This window comes from Lissotriton helveticus, chromosome 3_1 (assembly GCF_964261635.1).
Source record: "Lissotriton helveticus chromosome 3_1, aLisHel1.1, whole genome shotgun sequence".
Lineage (NCBI taxonomy): Eukaryota > Metazoa > Chordata > Amphibia > Caudata > Salamandridae > Lissotriton > Lissotriton helveticus.
In genome coordinates, this window is record NC_136061.1 from 128,950,363 (window position 1) to 128,965,682 (window position 15,320).

A 15,320-nucleotide genomic window follows, 5' to 3' on the forward strand; every position below is an offset into this window, starting at 1 on the left:
ATAAACTTGGGACTGACATCCTTGCCCCCCACTTGTGTAAAATGTTTGCAGAGAGTAAAGACCTTGGGGAGCTGCCTCGTGATCCGAGGATAGCCACCTTAGCAATGATTCACAAAGAGAGCAAACTTCGAACGACCTGTTCTTCCTACAGACTAATCTCCCTACTAAATGCTGAACCCAAAATTTTAGTTAAACTCCTGGCCAACAGGCGGATCAAAGTCATCAACAACTTAGTACACCGTGACCAAGCTGGCTTTATGCCCCAGCGCAATACAGCATTAAATCTCCGCAGGGTACACGGGGTGATAGGAAGGGCGGCAACCATACAGGAAGAGGCGGTATTAGTCTCGCTAGATGCATCCATGGCATTTGATATGCTTGAATGGACATACTTATTTGTGGTTCTAGAAAAATGGGTTTCGGACCTCACTTCATTCAGTGGGTAAAACTCCTCTACCCTAAACCCTTAGCCCAGATAATTGTAAACAATAAAAAGTCTGCAGTATTTGGACTCCATAGAGGGACCAGACAGGGATGCCCGCTCTGCCCTCTCCCTTTCGCTCTGGCCCTGGAACCCCTGGCCTCCTGGGTGCGTAGAGACCCGGTGATTCGAGGTTTTAAATGGGCCGAAACACGAGAGGACCGCATCTCCCTGTATGCGGACGACATCCTGTTGTTTTTAACATCCCCAAAGGCCTCTCTCATTGCAGTCCTTGATATCTTCGCCATATTTGGAAGATATTCAGGATCTTCCATTAATTGGGCCAAATCGGTGCTGTACGGCCTCAAGGGACCCCTTGTGAGCCTTCCCAGGAATTGTCCGATACAGAGCACCACGCAGGGTTTCAAATACCTAGGTATCTATATTACCTTAGATCCCGCAGACTTTAATAATAACTTACTCCCACCCCTGCGGAGACTCAAGAAGGACTCTGAGCATTGGATGACGCTCCCACTGTCCATGCCGGGTAGAGCATAGTTATTCAAAATGATGTCCTTACCTCGGTTCCTTTACGCCCTGCAAAATTCACTGGACTTGGTACCTGCAAGCTACTTTAAAGAAATTGAAAGTCTGCAATGCCGCCTACTCTGGAACGGGAAGCTGCGGATAGTGCTCCCTAAACTAAATCTTACCTGGTACGATGGGGGCATCGCCCTCCCAGATCTAAAAAAATATTATTGGGCAGCCCATCTGGCAGCCATCAGCCACTGCACCTACAGACAGGCGGATGATCTGGGCTACGCAATGGATCATTGGGTACTAACGGGAGGGAACTACCAACGTGCGCTATACTCAAGCGCCGGAAAGGATTGCCTCACCGGACCCACAAAGCACTCGGTGCAGATCTGGCAGGGAGCCAACAAAAGTCTGGGGTGGAATCGTAAGCTAACTCTGGCTACTACTCTATGGGACTCGGACCAGCTGGGGAACCTATGGACAACTAAAGGTTTTGACAAATGGGACCTTATAGGTATATAAAAAAATAGGAGACCTATGGACAAAGGGTGAAGTTAAATCATTCTCAGTTCTACAACAGGAATATGACCTGGCTCCCACAGAATATTTTAGATACTTACAGGTCCGCCACGTGTTGCAATCCTTTTTATAGAAGGGTGACGTCCCACCGGACTCTTCACCCCTCGAGGACAGACTCCTGGATGGATACTTACCAACGAAGGCCATATCACTCACCTACAAAAAGTTAGTGAATCACACTGTAGATCCCCTCTTGAAACTGCGGGAAAAGTGGGAAAGAGAAGGTATAATTCTTGATGACGAGGATTGGATTAGCGCGCTAGCCTCACCATGTGAGGTTGCCATTGCAGCTAGGTTAAGGCTGGTACAACTTAAAATACTACACCGTATCTACATCACGGGGCCTGGCCTGGTACTAATGGGTAGAGCGACGGATGGCCATGCAGGAGGGGGGTTGTAAAGGAAGGCACATTCCTCCACATACTGTGGGAATGCACATATATACAGAGGTATTGGAAGAAGATACACGAGGTGATGGGCGAGGTATTACTGACTATACTTCCACTAGAGGCCAAGCGATGTCTCCTTAATGTTTGAGAACCCACAGATCTCAACAGCACACACACCATGTGGGCCACATTGGGGTTCATGATAGCAAAACGTAATATAGCACAGAAATGGGGGGCAGCACAGGCACCTGTGGTATCCGCAAGGAAAAAGGATATGGATTGGTGCATGCACCGTGAAAAGTATGTAAACGTGGCTAGGGGGTGCCCCAAAAAATGGTCCCGCATTTAATCTGACTGGAACGAATATAGAGGGAACGTCTGTGCTCCACCGCTATTACCAGCTCATGATGAAACAATCTAGAGGTGAAACATGTTACCTATTGTCGTGAACTGTGCACTTCCGACTGTCCAAATTACATCGTGAAAAGACATGTGAATGTACTGTGATTTGCCTTTTAATGGTGATTCCTACTGTTCATAAAAAGAATTTAAAAAAACAAGAAAAAAAACAAAGCTAACCCCCAAGATCTGAAGAATCTCTGTCCAATCTCTCTTCTCCCCGCCTCTGCTAAAATCCTGGAGAAATTAATCAATAAAGAGCTGATTTAATACGTTGATTCCCAGGAGATCTTAGATCCTTCTCAGAACGGGTTCCGCGCAGGTCACAGTACCGAGACTGCCCTTATCGCGGCCACCAACTGAATCCATGCTAAGGTAGATCAGGGTGGAGGAGCGGTTCTGATAATGCTTGACCTGTCGGCGGCATTTGATTCCGTCTCCCCGGCACATATGGTTCAGCCCCTGCAGCAAGTGGGAATCACTGGGACAGCCCTACAGCTTCTGCATTTATTTCTGTTGAATAGGGCCCAAATCGTTAGCTGTGGAGGCTTTAAAGCCAAGGCCTTTTGTCTTCCTTGTGGGGTGCCTCAGGGGTCATCTTTGAGTTCTACCCTTTTCAATCTCTATGTGACTCCCCTGGCTGGCCTGGTGCATTCTTTTGGCTTTCAGGTATTATCATATGCTGACGATACGTAAACTATTGTTTCCATCTCCAATGACCTGCAATGGGTAGCAGGGCGGTTTAATCAGTGTATGTCCAGCATTATTTGCTGGATGAAGGACAACTCACTGAAGATTAACACAGATAAGTGCTGGTGTTTGGTTCTCAGAACTCCATCTGGTCAAGCCACCAAGTTATTCCCTACCAATTTACATTTCTAATGTGGACTCCTTCTTGGCTTTTAAAAAACATCTGAAAACCTGGCTCTTCTTGTCTTAGTTTTGGCTCCCTGGCCGCCTCTCATCTTATGTCCTCCTGGTCTGGTATATCGCTTTAACACCTCCAGGTATTAGTGCGCTTTACAAGTGCTATCCTATCCTATCTTATCCCTCATGTACAAAGTGATGTGATGGAATCTTGCGAGTAGTCAAAGAACTATCTGACCCTAGTAACTGAATCCTCCTCCTTCGCTGTCACAGACACAATGTGATGAACAGGCACACTTTTTTGTAAAAAAGGTGACAGATATTCAACACTCTCTCTGCTGCCTCGACTGTGAAGTCTCAGAAGGATGGAAAAACCGCTGGCACTGCCTAATCGGTCATATGCACTAATTCAGGTGCTGATTTTATCAACACCTAATACTATAAACAAAGTTTGGATTAATTTGTTCCTCTGTATGCTCCTCTCTTTCACATTTTACTGCAAGCCATAAAGTCATGTTCTCCTCCAGACCTGCTTTCTCCTTCCTTAATTCTTCCCTGCAAGAGGGGCGTATTTCTCAGGAATGGAAGCATGCTATGGTTTTTCCCCTATTGAAGAAACCCAGTTTTAACTGGTCTAATTGTAAGCTGTTTCCGCTGTTTTCCAAAATCTTGGAGAAACATGTCAACCAGCAAATATCCGCCCCTGCAAACTCTCTGAAATATTTGTTATCAGTCACAGTCTGGCTTTAGAGTGGGCTACAGCACTGAATCCACTCTTTTGGGAGTTACTGAAGATCTCAGACGGCTTCTAGATAATGGTGGAACGGCTGTCCTGATCCTACTCGACCCGAGTGCCACCTTTCATAACGTGTCCCACATAACACTTCTAGAAAGGATGGAGAACATGGGTCTCCAGTCCACAGCTTTATCTTGGATGACCTTGTTCTTGCAGGACTGGACCTTTCACGTCTTTTCAGCTAATTCTTATCTCTTCAAGGTTTCCCCCGGATGAACATCAACTCCTTAAAGTTGAACGGTGACAAGGTGATCGGTAAGAACCTCCTTTTCCGGTGCCCCCAACACTGTCCCGATACCTACGGTGCCCTCACTATGCCGGTCTCTAAGGTTAAGAATCCTGGTTTCTGGCTAGATGACAATCTATCCATGAAAATCCAAATTGCCAAGGTAGCCTCCATCTGTTTTGCAGTCTTAAAACGCCTTTAAAATCATTTGGATGCTTCCCTTTTCGGCTCGGAGGATTATTATCCAGGCCTTGATTTTATCGAGGCTAGACGATGGGAATATTTTCTATCTGGGGGCTGACAAGGATTCCATCAAACACCTACAAGTTATTCAGGATTCCACTGCCAGGCTTTTATTTAATCTTCCCAAGTGCTCCTCGTTGTTGAGTGTTCTCCTCGATCTCCACTGGCTTAAGGTGGAGAAGCATATACAGTTTAAAGCCTTATGCTATAAGCATAAAGGAAAGATGAAACACTGGTCCACTCTATTTGCAACAGGTAGTGGAACCGTACCATCAACTCGGTCTCTTCAGTCGAGGAACCGCTACTTTGCAAGGTCCCCAGTCAAAAAAACATGTATGAGTGGGTGCTCATTTTCCTACGTGGGCCCCAAGTATTGGAACACATTGCCCAATTTTCTGAGTAGCTGTCAATCGCAGACCATTTTTCGTAAAAATCTCAAAACCTTGCTGTTCTGATTATCTTTATGTCTGGCTAGTTACCTACCTTTGTCTAGCACTGGGAACCCTTTGCGGTAGCTATACACTATTTAACCCCAGGGCTGCTCATGACGGAACCACGCCTTCATGAGCCACGGGCGGCGTGTGCTCATGACGGCGTGGTTCCATTATGCAGCTGCCGCTCCGCCCACGCGGCATTAATTCTCCGCCAGTGCAGGCGAATTAATCAGCGGGCGGGGCCGTGATGGAACCACGCCGTCATGAGCACAGGCCACCCGTGACTCATGACGGCGTGGTTCAGTCACAAAAATGGTGGCTCCGCATTCAACGCCCCCACCCTCCTCGCACCGCGGCAAAATTAGCACAGCGGCAAAGGGGTTAAAAGACCCTATAATAATAATCTGAGCCTGGAATACCTCCTTTGCGTCTGTAACAATCAGAGGAGAAAACAGTGGAGTCAGGGTATAAAATGATGGACCCTATACACTAATGCTCATTTATTTAAAATGTGTTTCACCAAGGAAGAATGATTTTGACCTGCATTAAGTATAATAATACCATTTTATTAACATTGTGCCTTCTAACCACCAGGAAGAAATAGCTTGTATAAAACTTGCGAAGTTTCAATATGAGGAAAATACAACTTGTACACGTCTTGTCACAAATGGTAGGCCTCTCTTATTCCTTGTATCTGAGTTATGTTTTAGAAGTGGTCATTGGTTTTGAATTTAATGTCAATCTACACAGTCTCTTATTTTCATTAAATAAACCTTGCAGACAAGTATTTTACTTTACATATGTCTCACTAGGAGGCACAGACATAAGACCTTAAAAAGAAAAGGAAAATGTTTGGATTTCTTTGTATATTCTGAGTGCTCTCTTGAAGTATCTGTGAACAGTGTATGTGGTGTAACACCAATTTAAACAAATAAAAAAAATCATGACAGAGAAGGAATCATTCATTCCACCCTCTTCGAATTACATTTAAATATTCAAAGATTGTTTACATGCTGCTGACAAGCACTTCCTGTGTCTATATACCGAGTACTTTATTATTAACTGGATAAAAGCGTTAACTAATTTTTACCTTGTTAACACCCAAACACTGAATGCTGAAAGGTCACCTTTCTTGTTTGCAATGTGTCTACCTCCATGTTTCTCTTGTGCCTGTAACATTTGACCTGTTTGAACAAGAAACTATTTTTTACTTAAAATCTGCAAATTATGAAAGAGATACCATGCAGATTCAAGTAACTCACCCAGGCCCTGCTTATTATAGCTGTTGGCTGTTTGTGTCAATATTTGCCTACAATCACTTGCAGCACTAATTTCAAGTTATATCTGTGACACCTCAGACTTTATATGTTACTTATCTGAGTTGAAGCAGCATGACTAGGACCCGTTCATAAGTACTGTAAAACGTTTATACCACAGAAGGCCTTGTACCTAGGTAATGGATGCTGAAACTTGGCTACTGCTTAGAGAGGACATTGAAAGTGTTAATCTTCAATTGGTCATTCATTTTACAGACTAGAACCTTTGCTGCAATGACTCTAAATCATGGGCACAGCAATGGGGTCTAATAAGGTCCCTTCCTCCATAAACATTTGTGTGTTCTGATCTGGAAAACCTATGTTTTCTGTTCCTGAGTGGTGTGATTCAATTAATGAAAAGATCAGATTTAAGCATGAAAGTTATTGTTTGTGGTCAAAGTTATGTTATTCACGTATGTGTCTTGGTGATGACACGAATTAAGTTGAAATGCTATGTTTTATGCGAGTGGCTCTTTTATTCTACAAAGTCCTCCATTACAATGGCTACCTTGGGTCCATCGGCACACAGTTCTGGGGGTTTCATCTCAGACCGGAGTCAGAGCAGTCCTGTGATGATATGTTCTGAGTATTTTGTTAATCTCTTTCTGTTTACTGGCAGTGCCATGTTCAAATTAGCTGTAGTTATGTCCTTTATGGTGTCTGAGAGGTATGGCAACAGCTTGTGTATCTCTAAGGGTGGTAACATGCCATTTGCCAGCAATCATTCATAGTGTTGACCAGGCGTTGCTGGCTATGTTGATCAGTGTTAGAATGTGAGATGCTTTGTCAGAAGTGGTCTGTTGAATGTTTCAACTGATTGTATATACATTGCTAGTGCATAGGGTATAATTTAATAGACTATATGGCACATTGGCGTTGGGTTTGATGTGTGTGAGATGTTCGGTCTACCGTGTGCTGGTAGATGTGTGTGTATGTGAGGTCAGTTTGATGGTGTCAAATGTTTAGGATTCTTGTACATATTGCAAACCTGTGAGAAATTGGGTTGTTGGTTGACTGGGGTGTGAGTCTTGGTAAAGCAACAACTACAGTACCTGGCAGGGTGAACCACCCAAAGTCATTAAATTGACCTGTGCTTAATCCTAGGTAGCTTGGCACAAAAAGCTGTCAGACGTTTCTACGACGTGCTTAACTCGCTGTCAACTGAAGACTGCAGACTGACTGGGGGATTTCTTTCAGAAGACCCTTTGTAATGGCCTGCGTTGCTTGGAAGTTGCTTAGAGGCAATGTGTAGAGTATTTATGCAGCACACAATCAGTAGTAATGTGAAAACATAAAAAGAGTACATTTTAAGGAATTATTTAACAAAAATCCAACCAGTAGAACCAGCGTTATGAATTTTTAATGGTTTTAGTAAAATCTGGCGCCTGACAGATCAAAGTGCCAGCAACGGATATCTAGTTACGCAAGACTGGGTCAAAGTTGAAAAATATGGCTGCTCTCAATGGCTAATGGGTTGGATACAAGAAGTAGATTTGACCTGATCAGCGCTTACCTTCGGACTTGGAAGAATTTTCAAGGGAAGTGTTCTGAGAAGGTAAAGTTTAGAGGGCCTACGCTGCAGGGAGTATCCAAGGAAGGAGTGTCGTCGTCGGGGAGCCGCTGAATGAAGTCATGGTGAAGAGTTCTACTTTCAGACGTAGTCACTTTCATGGAAGTCAAAATTCTTCAGCGGGACAAGGCAGGAGGATGTAGCCGATGAGATTTCCAGGAGGCCGGATAACCCTTTGGTGAAGGACAGCTAAACAGGATTTGCGGCTGTGGGGAAGAACATAGTTGGAGTTACCACAAATTCAGGGAGACTGGCGATGCCCCTCAGGTGAATCAACATGCTGGTTGGTCCGGGTCTTCTCTCGGTGTTCAGAGCAGTTTCTAGCCCAACATTCTTTAAGTCCACAGCTTTGTACTATGGCTATCTGGACATCTTTGGCACCACCACAGAGGGTCCAGAACTAGAGGGGAACCACTTGGGGGGTTAGGTCTCACTAAGGCTGAGTCCAGGTGTGGGACACTGTTATGTCCCTGTGGCACTGAACGGGAGGCCAGCAAACTAGCCCTTGGAGTCACTCTGGTATTTCTGGGTTCAGGTGTCGAATTAGGGCTTAACAGCAGGCCTCTAAAGGTTCTAATCAGGTTCTAGGCAGCAAAGCAGTCCTTCCAGGTGCAGCAAAGCAGTCTTGTTAAGTGCACATTAGGCTACAGTAGCAGGCAGTCCTCTGAGAGGTCTTCCACAGGTCCAAAAAGGGAACTGAAGAGTATGTTTGAGGGCCCTATTTTTATGGTGCCTTCTTTAAAGTATGAGCAGTTTTTACAGGTTTCTCTTTGTAGTTCTTGGAATTTCCTGACTCCATTGCCCTGGTTCCAAGCTAGCTGCAGAGACAATGCAGTGGTGACAAACCCTTTGTGTGAAGGCAAAGCACATCCTATTCATTTGCAAGTGGGGCTGTGCCCAGGTCCGGCCTCATCGTGCCAGCAAATGACCCATTGAGGCACACCTAATTTCTCTATTGTCTGACTGTCTGGGAGGAATTCACAGGTATAACTGCCAACTACACCCTGTTATGTGACCCAAAACAGGCTGCAGGCACCAAACGGCAGAAAAATGCCACTTTCTAAAAGTGGCATTTTAAAAATTGGATCTCGCAGTTCGGGCTTGACTGTTTCCATGAGCAACAGGGTCAAGACTGATTTGCACATGGCTGGATTTGAACTTGAATGGCATGGGGTGAATAAAATCAATGGATTTAGGCCCAGATCTCTACTGGGGTGAATGCTTGACATCGATCAGCATTCTATCCATCAATTGTTCTTTTTGCATTTGTCAGCCCGAGTGGGACAGGTATGCCCAGATGTGACATGCCACCGGAGTCAAGCTAGCTTAACTGATGAGGGGTGATGCCCGAAACCCGTCCCAGGATGCTTGTTTCCGGTCCAGGGAGGACCTGGCCTGGCAGTTCGGGCTCAACTGTTCCCATGGGGAACAGGGACAAGACTGATTTGCACATGGCTGGGTTTAAACTGGAATGGCGAGCAAAAAACAATGGATTTAGGCCCAGATCTCTGTACTGAGGTGGATGTCTGACTATCAATTGTTCTTTTGCAACTTTCTAAAAATGGCATTTCCAAAATTGTATTTTAAAAACAGACTTTACCATTAGAGAATTTTTAATTACAATTTTATAGATACCAAACATGATATGCGTATCAGTTCCCAATAAAACGTTTGAAATTATTAAATGTAATAATGTAATAAGGCAAACTGATGTTATCCTATGGAACAGGTAGACCTCACAGCAGTGAAAAACTAATTAAGGAGTTTTCACTACCAGGATACGTAATACTTAAAAGTACATGAACAACCTTTTAATTACAATGCACCATGCTCTATGGGCTACCTAGGGCCTACCTTAAGGGTGACTTATATGCAAAAAAAGGGAGTTTAAGGCTTGGCAAGGGGGTTATATTGCCAAGTAGAATTTGCAGTTTAAAACTGCATTCAGGCTGCAATGGCAGGCCTGGTGCATGTTTTAAGGGGCTACTTACGTGCGTTGCACAATAAGTGCCACAGGCCTACTAGTAGCATTTAATTTATAGGCCCTGGGTATATGGTATACCACTCTACAAGATATTTATAAGTAAATTAAATTTGTCAATTACATGTAAGGACATTTAACATGTTTAGGGAGAGAGCACAAGCACTTTATCATTTGTTATCATATGTAAAGTGCACAGAGTCCTAAGGAGAACAAAAACAAATTCAGAAAAAAGTAGAGGGTAAAATGCAAAATGTTTGAGGATGATCCTGCACAGAGGGCCAGGTCCAACAAAACGAACTAGCCTCTCTAGTCTGCTTCATCTTTGAGATATATTTTTTGCTACCAACTCTAAAATCTGTACTGTGTGCTTTTTCAAGGGCCTACCACCACATGCACCAGGAATCTGATGAATACAGTAGGATAATATATATGGGAATCTGAAGGTAGTAAGTGTTAACATGCATTAACTTATATTTCTAAATTATGGATGGTCTGTGGACTATTTCAGGATGAACGGAATTGCTAGCAACTCAAGAAGGCACAGATATTTTTTCCACCTAAACATTTGTAGAGTGGTTAAGCTACAGATGCGTTTACTCTGAATACCCTAGAGCGGCTGAAAAAAAACCCAGCAACAACATAAAGGTACCATTTTTACCGGAACCGACCACACTGTAGAGTATGGCTGAGGTTATGGATGTTGGTTGCCAGCATGGTAAAACACAATGGGGTGACCCAGTATCCCTCAGAACCTGGAGAGTAGTACAAAGATAAATAATCGGTTCTGTTGGGTGAGTGCTATTTCTTTAGGTTTTTCTGATTCTTCGACACACTATTAATTTCCAAGATGTTCATTATCAAGTGAATTAATTACAAGAAATGCAAATCCAAACCGTCTAGGTTAAGCCAAAATATTTTTATAAATTACTTCATTTATAAATACCCTTATTACAATATTTACAAGGCTGTTAACAATACATGGTGGCGCATCATATGTGAAAAAGTGACATTCAGTGCTCGGTGATGTGCGTGAAGGTGTAATACATACAGTGATAATTAAGGTCAGGGGGGAAAATCAAGGGGAATTGGCCAGCAATGCAAGGTTTTTTAGATAGTTCTGCGGACCACATGAGTTGGTCTCAGCGCAGAGTCCATAGAGCTGGTCAAAGAGGTTCTAAAGTCGACGTTTCAACCCTGGAAAAACACTCTTAAAGTGTCAGAAGCGGGTCTTCATCAGGACTGGGTAAAGGGGGGGGGTTTGTAAGCCTTAAGGCGTGTGTCAGATGAACTTTTCTTGTGCTAGCCCAGGTGGGGCCACTTGTAATTCCGTGGCAGGCTAGGGGTTAAGACTCCCTTTCAATGATGATTCTCAAGTGTGGATGGCGATTGCTTGATACATCAGCCCACTCATCTTCAAGGATGAAGAAAGGCAATGTGTGGCCCCGTCGTGTTTTCTTTAAATGGGGATCCACGTGGCAGGTCCAGATCCTCTCGGGTACTGTAATTACTTTATGCTCCCTCCCCGATCGTTGTGGATTCGCGTTGTGTCAGCAAATCAGTCTGACCCTGTGCCCCTGATTTGCATATGGCCATGTCTGAACTGGGGTGGTGGAGTGAGCTAAAGAATGGTGATGGATTAAACCCAGATCAGTTGACTGGAGGAGACGGTTTGATTTGCTCAAACGCTCCGTCCATCATCCCCTTTGGTATCGCTTGGTTCGCTCTAAGTTGGCAGGGTTTGCCCAGTCGTGGGTCCCTTGCTCACTCTACCACTGGAGTCAAGATAGCCTGGCTGATGAGGATTATGAATCCGAAACCGGTCCCAGGATACTTGTTTCTGGTCCAGGAAAGACATGGCTTGGCAGTTCGGGCTGGACTGTTCCCATGAGGCACAGGGTCAGACTGATTTGCATATGGCCATGTCTGAACTGGGGTGGTAGAGTGAGCTAAAGAATGGTGATGGATTAAACCCAGATCAGTTGACTGGGGGTGAGTGTTTAATTTGCTCAAACGCTCCGTCAATCATCCCCTTTGGTACCACATCAAGCCAGCACCACCCCTAAAGTGGGTAGCTGTTGTGGGCTCCACCACTTTAGATTCTTCCATCTTGTTTTGGACGGAATTAGCCTTCTATGGTCAGGGTTATGCCCACTTCCCAGAGGAAGCAGTTATATATATATGGTGTAGACACCCTAAAAGCAGGAAGGCTATTGGCTACTAACTGTCACTCCCCTTAATACCCCTAAATTGAGTATTTAGGTGGCACCTCTGAACACATGAACTCCAATTTGATGGATCAAAAGAAGGATGAAGAAGAGTCACTGCCTGGCACAGTCTCTCTTGGAGTAAAGGAGCTATTCCCTTGCAGCCTGCAGTTACCGAAAAGCAGAGTCCAGTCCACCATCTTGCAGCTCCTCGGCCTGAATGAAGCAGCAGCGGATCAGGAAAAAGTACTCGTGCTCTGAAGGATCAGATCTGTCTCCCCACCCAGTGTGACGACACTAGGACCAACCTGAGCTGTGCAGCACCAATACTCGGGGTACCGGATACCCTACAGCAAACACTGACAGCGAGAGCCCAATCCGGATTCTCACTGCACCATGACTGAGCAGCCATTGAGGTACATCCACACCACTAAAACCCACTTCATGAGTGGCCCAGCTGCCCTGATTTTGCACCTGCCAGCTTTTTGTCCCTAACCATAATGAGCACCAGCCCAGCCAACCTAATCACTCTGCATCCGAGCCGCCTGGCCTGGGTACCGAAGAACGGGCTGTGCCCCCTTGCTCCAAGACCCCTTGCGACCTAAGCCCCCGTTTGGGAGCTCTCTGACTTATCCCCAGGTCCCCCCTGAAGCCTGCTTCCAGGTGCCCCCCTGCTCTGTAGCGCAAAGCCACCAACTTCACTAGCACCCTGCTCCTGGCGAAACCCGGGCAGTTTCCGAAAAACTGCTGGTAGTACTTTGGACCTTGGGCCACTGCAATACAACATCCAGAATGTGAACCCCTGAAACCGACTGTAGATACCGTTAAGCATGAATGTCTTTTCCTCCCATAGGGTTGCGTTGTGTGTAAAGGAGCGCAACTTTGAAAAGTTTACTGATCTGTAAAATTGCTAACAAAGACAATACTTACTTTTAAACTTATTTCTTGGTTTTACAAAAATGTATAAAAAGCAGTGTTATTTTTCTAATCTCGTCTTGGATTTATTTTTGGAGTGTGTCTTATTTTTACCTCTGTGAGTACAACAAATGTTAGCAACAAATGATAAGCCTAACTGCTCGCCCACACTACCATTAAAGAGAGTGTTAGTATTATCTACGTCAGCCTCTGTAAACCAATTGGGGAACCACTGGACTCTTTACACAGCTGTTGGAAATGGTCCTTTTTGCAGGGTTATCCCCAAACTTTTTGCTTCTTCCTCCTCTTTTTACCTGACTTGTTTGTGTTGGTTTTAGGACTCTGGGCACTTTACCACTGCTAATCAGTACTAAAGTGCATATGCTCTCTGTGTAAATTGTTTTATGGATTAGTGTTTCCATGATTGGATATTTGATTTACTTGTTAGTCCCTAGTAAAGTGCAGAGTGTGCCAGGGCCTGTTAATCAAATGCTACTAGTGGGCCTGCAGCACTGATTGTGCCACCCATGTGAGTAGTCCTAAAACAATAACTCAGACCTGCCATTGCAGAGTCTGCACGCAGTTTGTGACTGCCCTGTCTACTTGGCCAGTGCACACACTTGCCAGTCCCTAAACCTTCCCTATTCTACATGTTAGTCACCCCTAAGGTAGGCCCAAGGTACCCCTGAGGGCAGGGTGCAGTGTATGTGAAAGGTAAGACATGCCCTGGTGTGTGTGGCATGTCCTGATAGTGAATTACAGCCTATTTTGTTTTTCACTATTGCAAGGCTACCTGTTCCCCATAGGACAGAATGGGAAGTTTGTTTATAACATCTTATAAACATAACTGGCCCTGGGAACTAGGCAGGAAAATAAAATTTAGTATGCCTGAACTCTGAATCGAACAATGCGTCTTTTAGTAAAGGTGATTTTTACATTGTGTTTGAAAATACCTCTTTTAGGAAGTAGGTATTTTCTGTCTCAGTCATCTGAACATGGATTGCCTGTCTGGGTTTTGGACGACAGAGTAGGAAGCAAGGGTGGCTCCCGATAGTCTAGGTAGGTTAGGAAAGGGCTGAATAGACCTGGGCTGCGATGGGGGCAGAGGGAGGAGATTTCCTTGCACCTCAAAGGGCCTGGTCTGCCTCTGACAATGCCGTCTCCACCCCCTGCCAGGAAATCACACCAGAGAAGGCAGAACTGGTTCTGGCTGAGCACAGACACCCTCTGCCTAGAGGATCAAATGATTTTTGGATACAAATACTGGGGCCAAGACCCCTGAACTTTAGAATTATTTTGGATCAAGAAGACTGCCAAGAAGAAGAGTTGGAGGAGCTGTGAGGAGGAACTACCACTTTGCTGTGTAATTTGCTGTGTTGGCCTGCAGTCGCTGCTTCCGTCTTGGGCAGTGAAAGGACTGGACTGAACTTTCTGCAATATACTTTTCTGAGTTTCTCCAAGGGCTTGAGGTAGAGCTGGCCCCCTGTTCAAGAAGTCTCAGGAACAGCAAAGACTTGAAGCTCTTCTGTCTTCAGCACAGAGGACTGTGTGTTTTGTGCTGCAACAGAAGAAAAGCAACCCGACGACGTCTACGACGCCACTGCCGACTCCGTCTACGACGCCGCTGCCAACTCCGTGTCCTGAAGGCACCGCAGAGCGCATCGCCACAACGTGACCCTGGTCTCAACGACGACGCCTGCTGATGCCGCCACCGAGCCGCTGGTCGCACCGCAACCTATGGGCACCATACTCCGCACCGCCTCGCTTCACGACGATGCCTTGGCACCGCAGAGGACACTGCCGTAATGCCGCACTGCGACCCTGGTCTCACCGACGACGCCTGCTGATGCCGCCACAGAGCCGCTGCTTGCACCCCACTCTGCACGGCCTCACTTCCACGACAACGCTTTGGCCTCCCCGATGACGCCGATCCACGCAGAAATCGACACCTCTGCTTGCACAGTGGTACGAGGGCGCCGCGGGCCTGGTCTCACCGATGCCGCCATCTGACGCCGCCACTGAGCCGCTGCTCGCACTATGACCTGAGCACACCGCATGCCGCACTGCAGCACCCGACGCCTGCCTACGCCAGAGCTCCTGACTCCATCAGAGGAGATCGACCTGCAACGCGTGTGACTTCGAGGGCCCCGACGACTCCTGCATCGACCTCCGGAAACGACGCCTGTGGACACCGTGTTTTCGGAAGGTCAACAAGAGGTTGCCGGCACCCTGGATTTCTAAAAGGTACTGTTTGTGGGTCTTCCCGACACTGTAGCTGGCCCGCAACGCCGCAGGCAGCCAGAACTGTTTGGATTTGTTTGTTCACAACGCCGGGATAGCCCCGGCGGAGCTATCGACAACAAAGAACTATTTAAGTATTTAAAAAATATTGGATATTTTTCAAAACTGGTGTGGTGTCCTTTTCTAGTGCTTACACTGT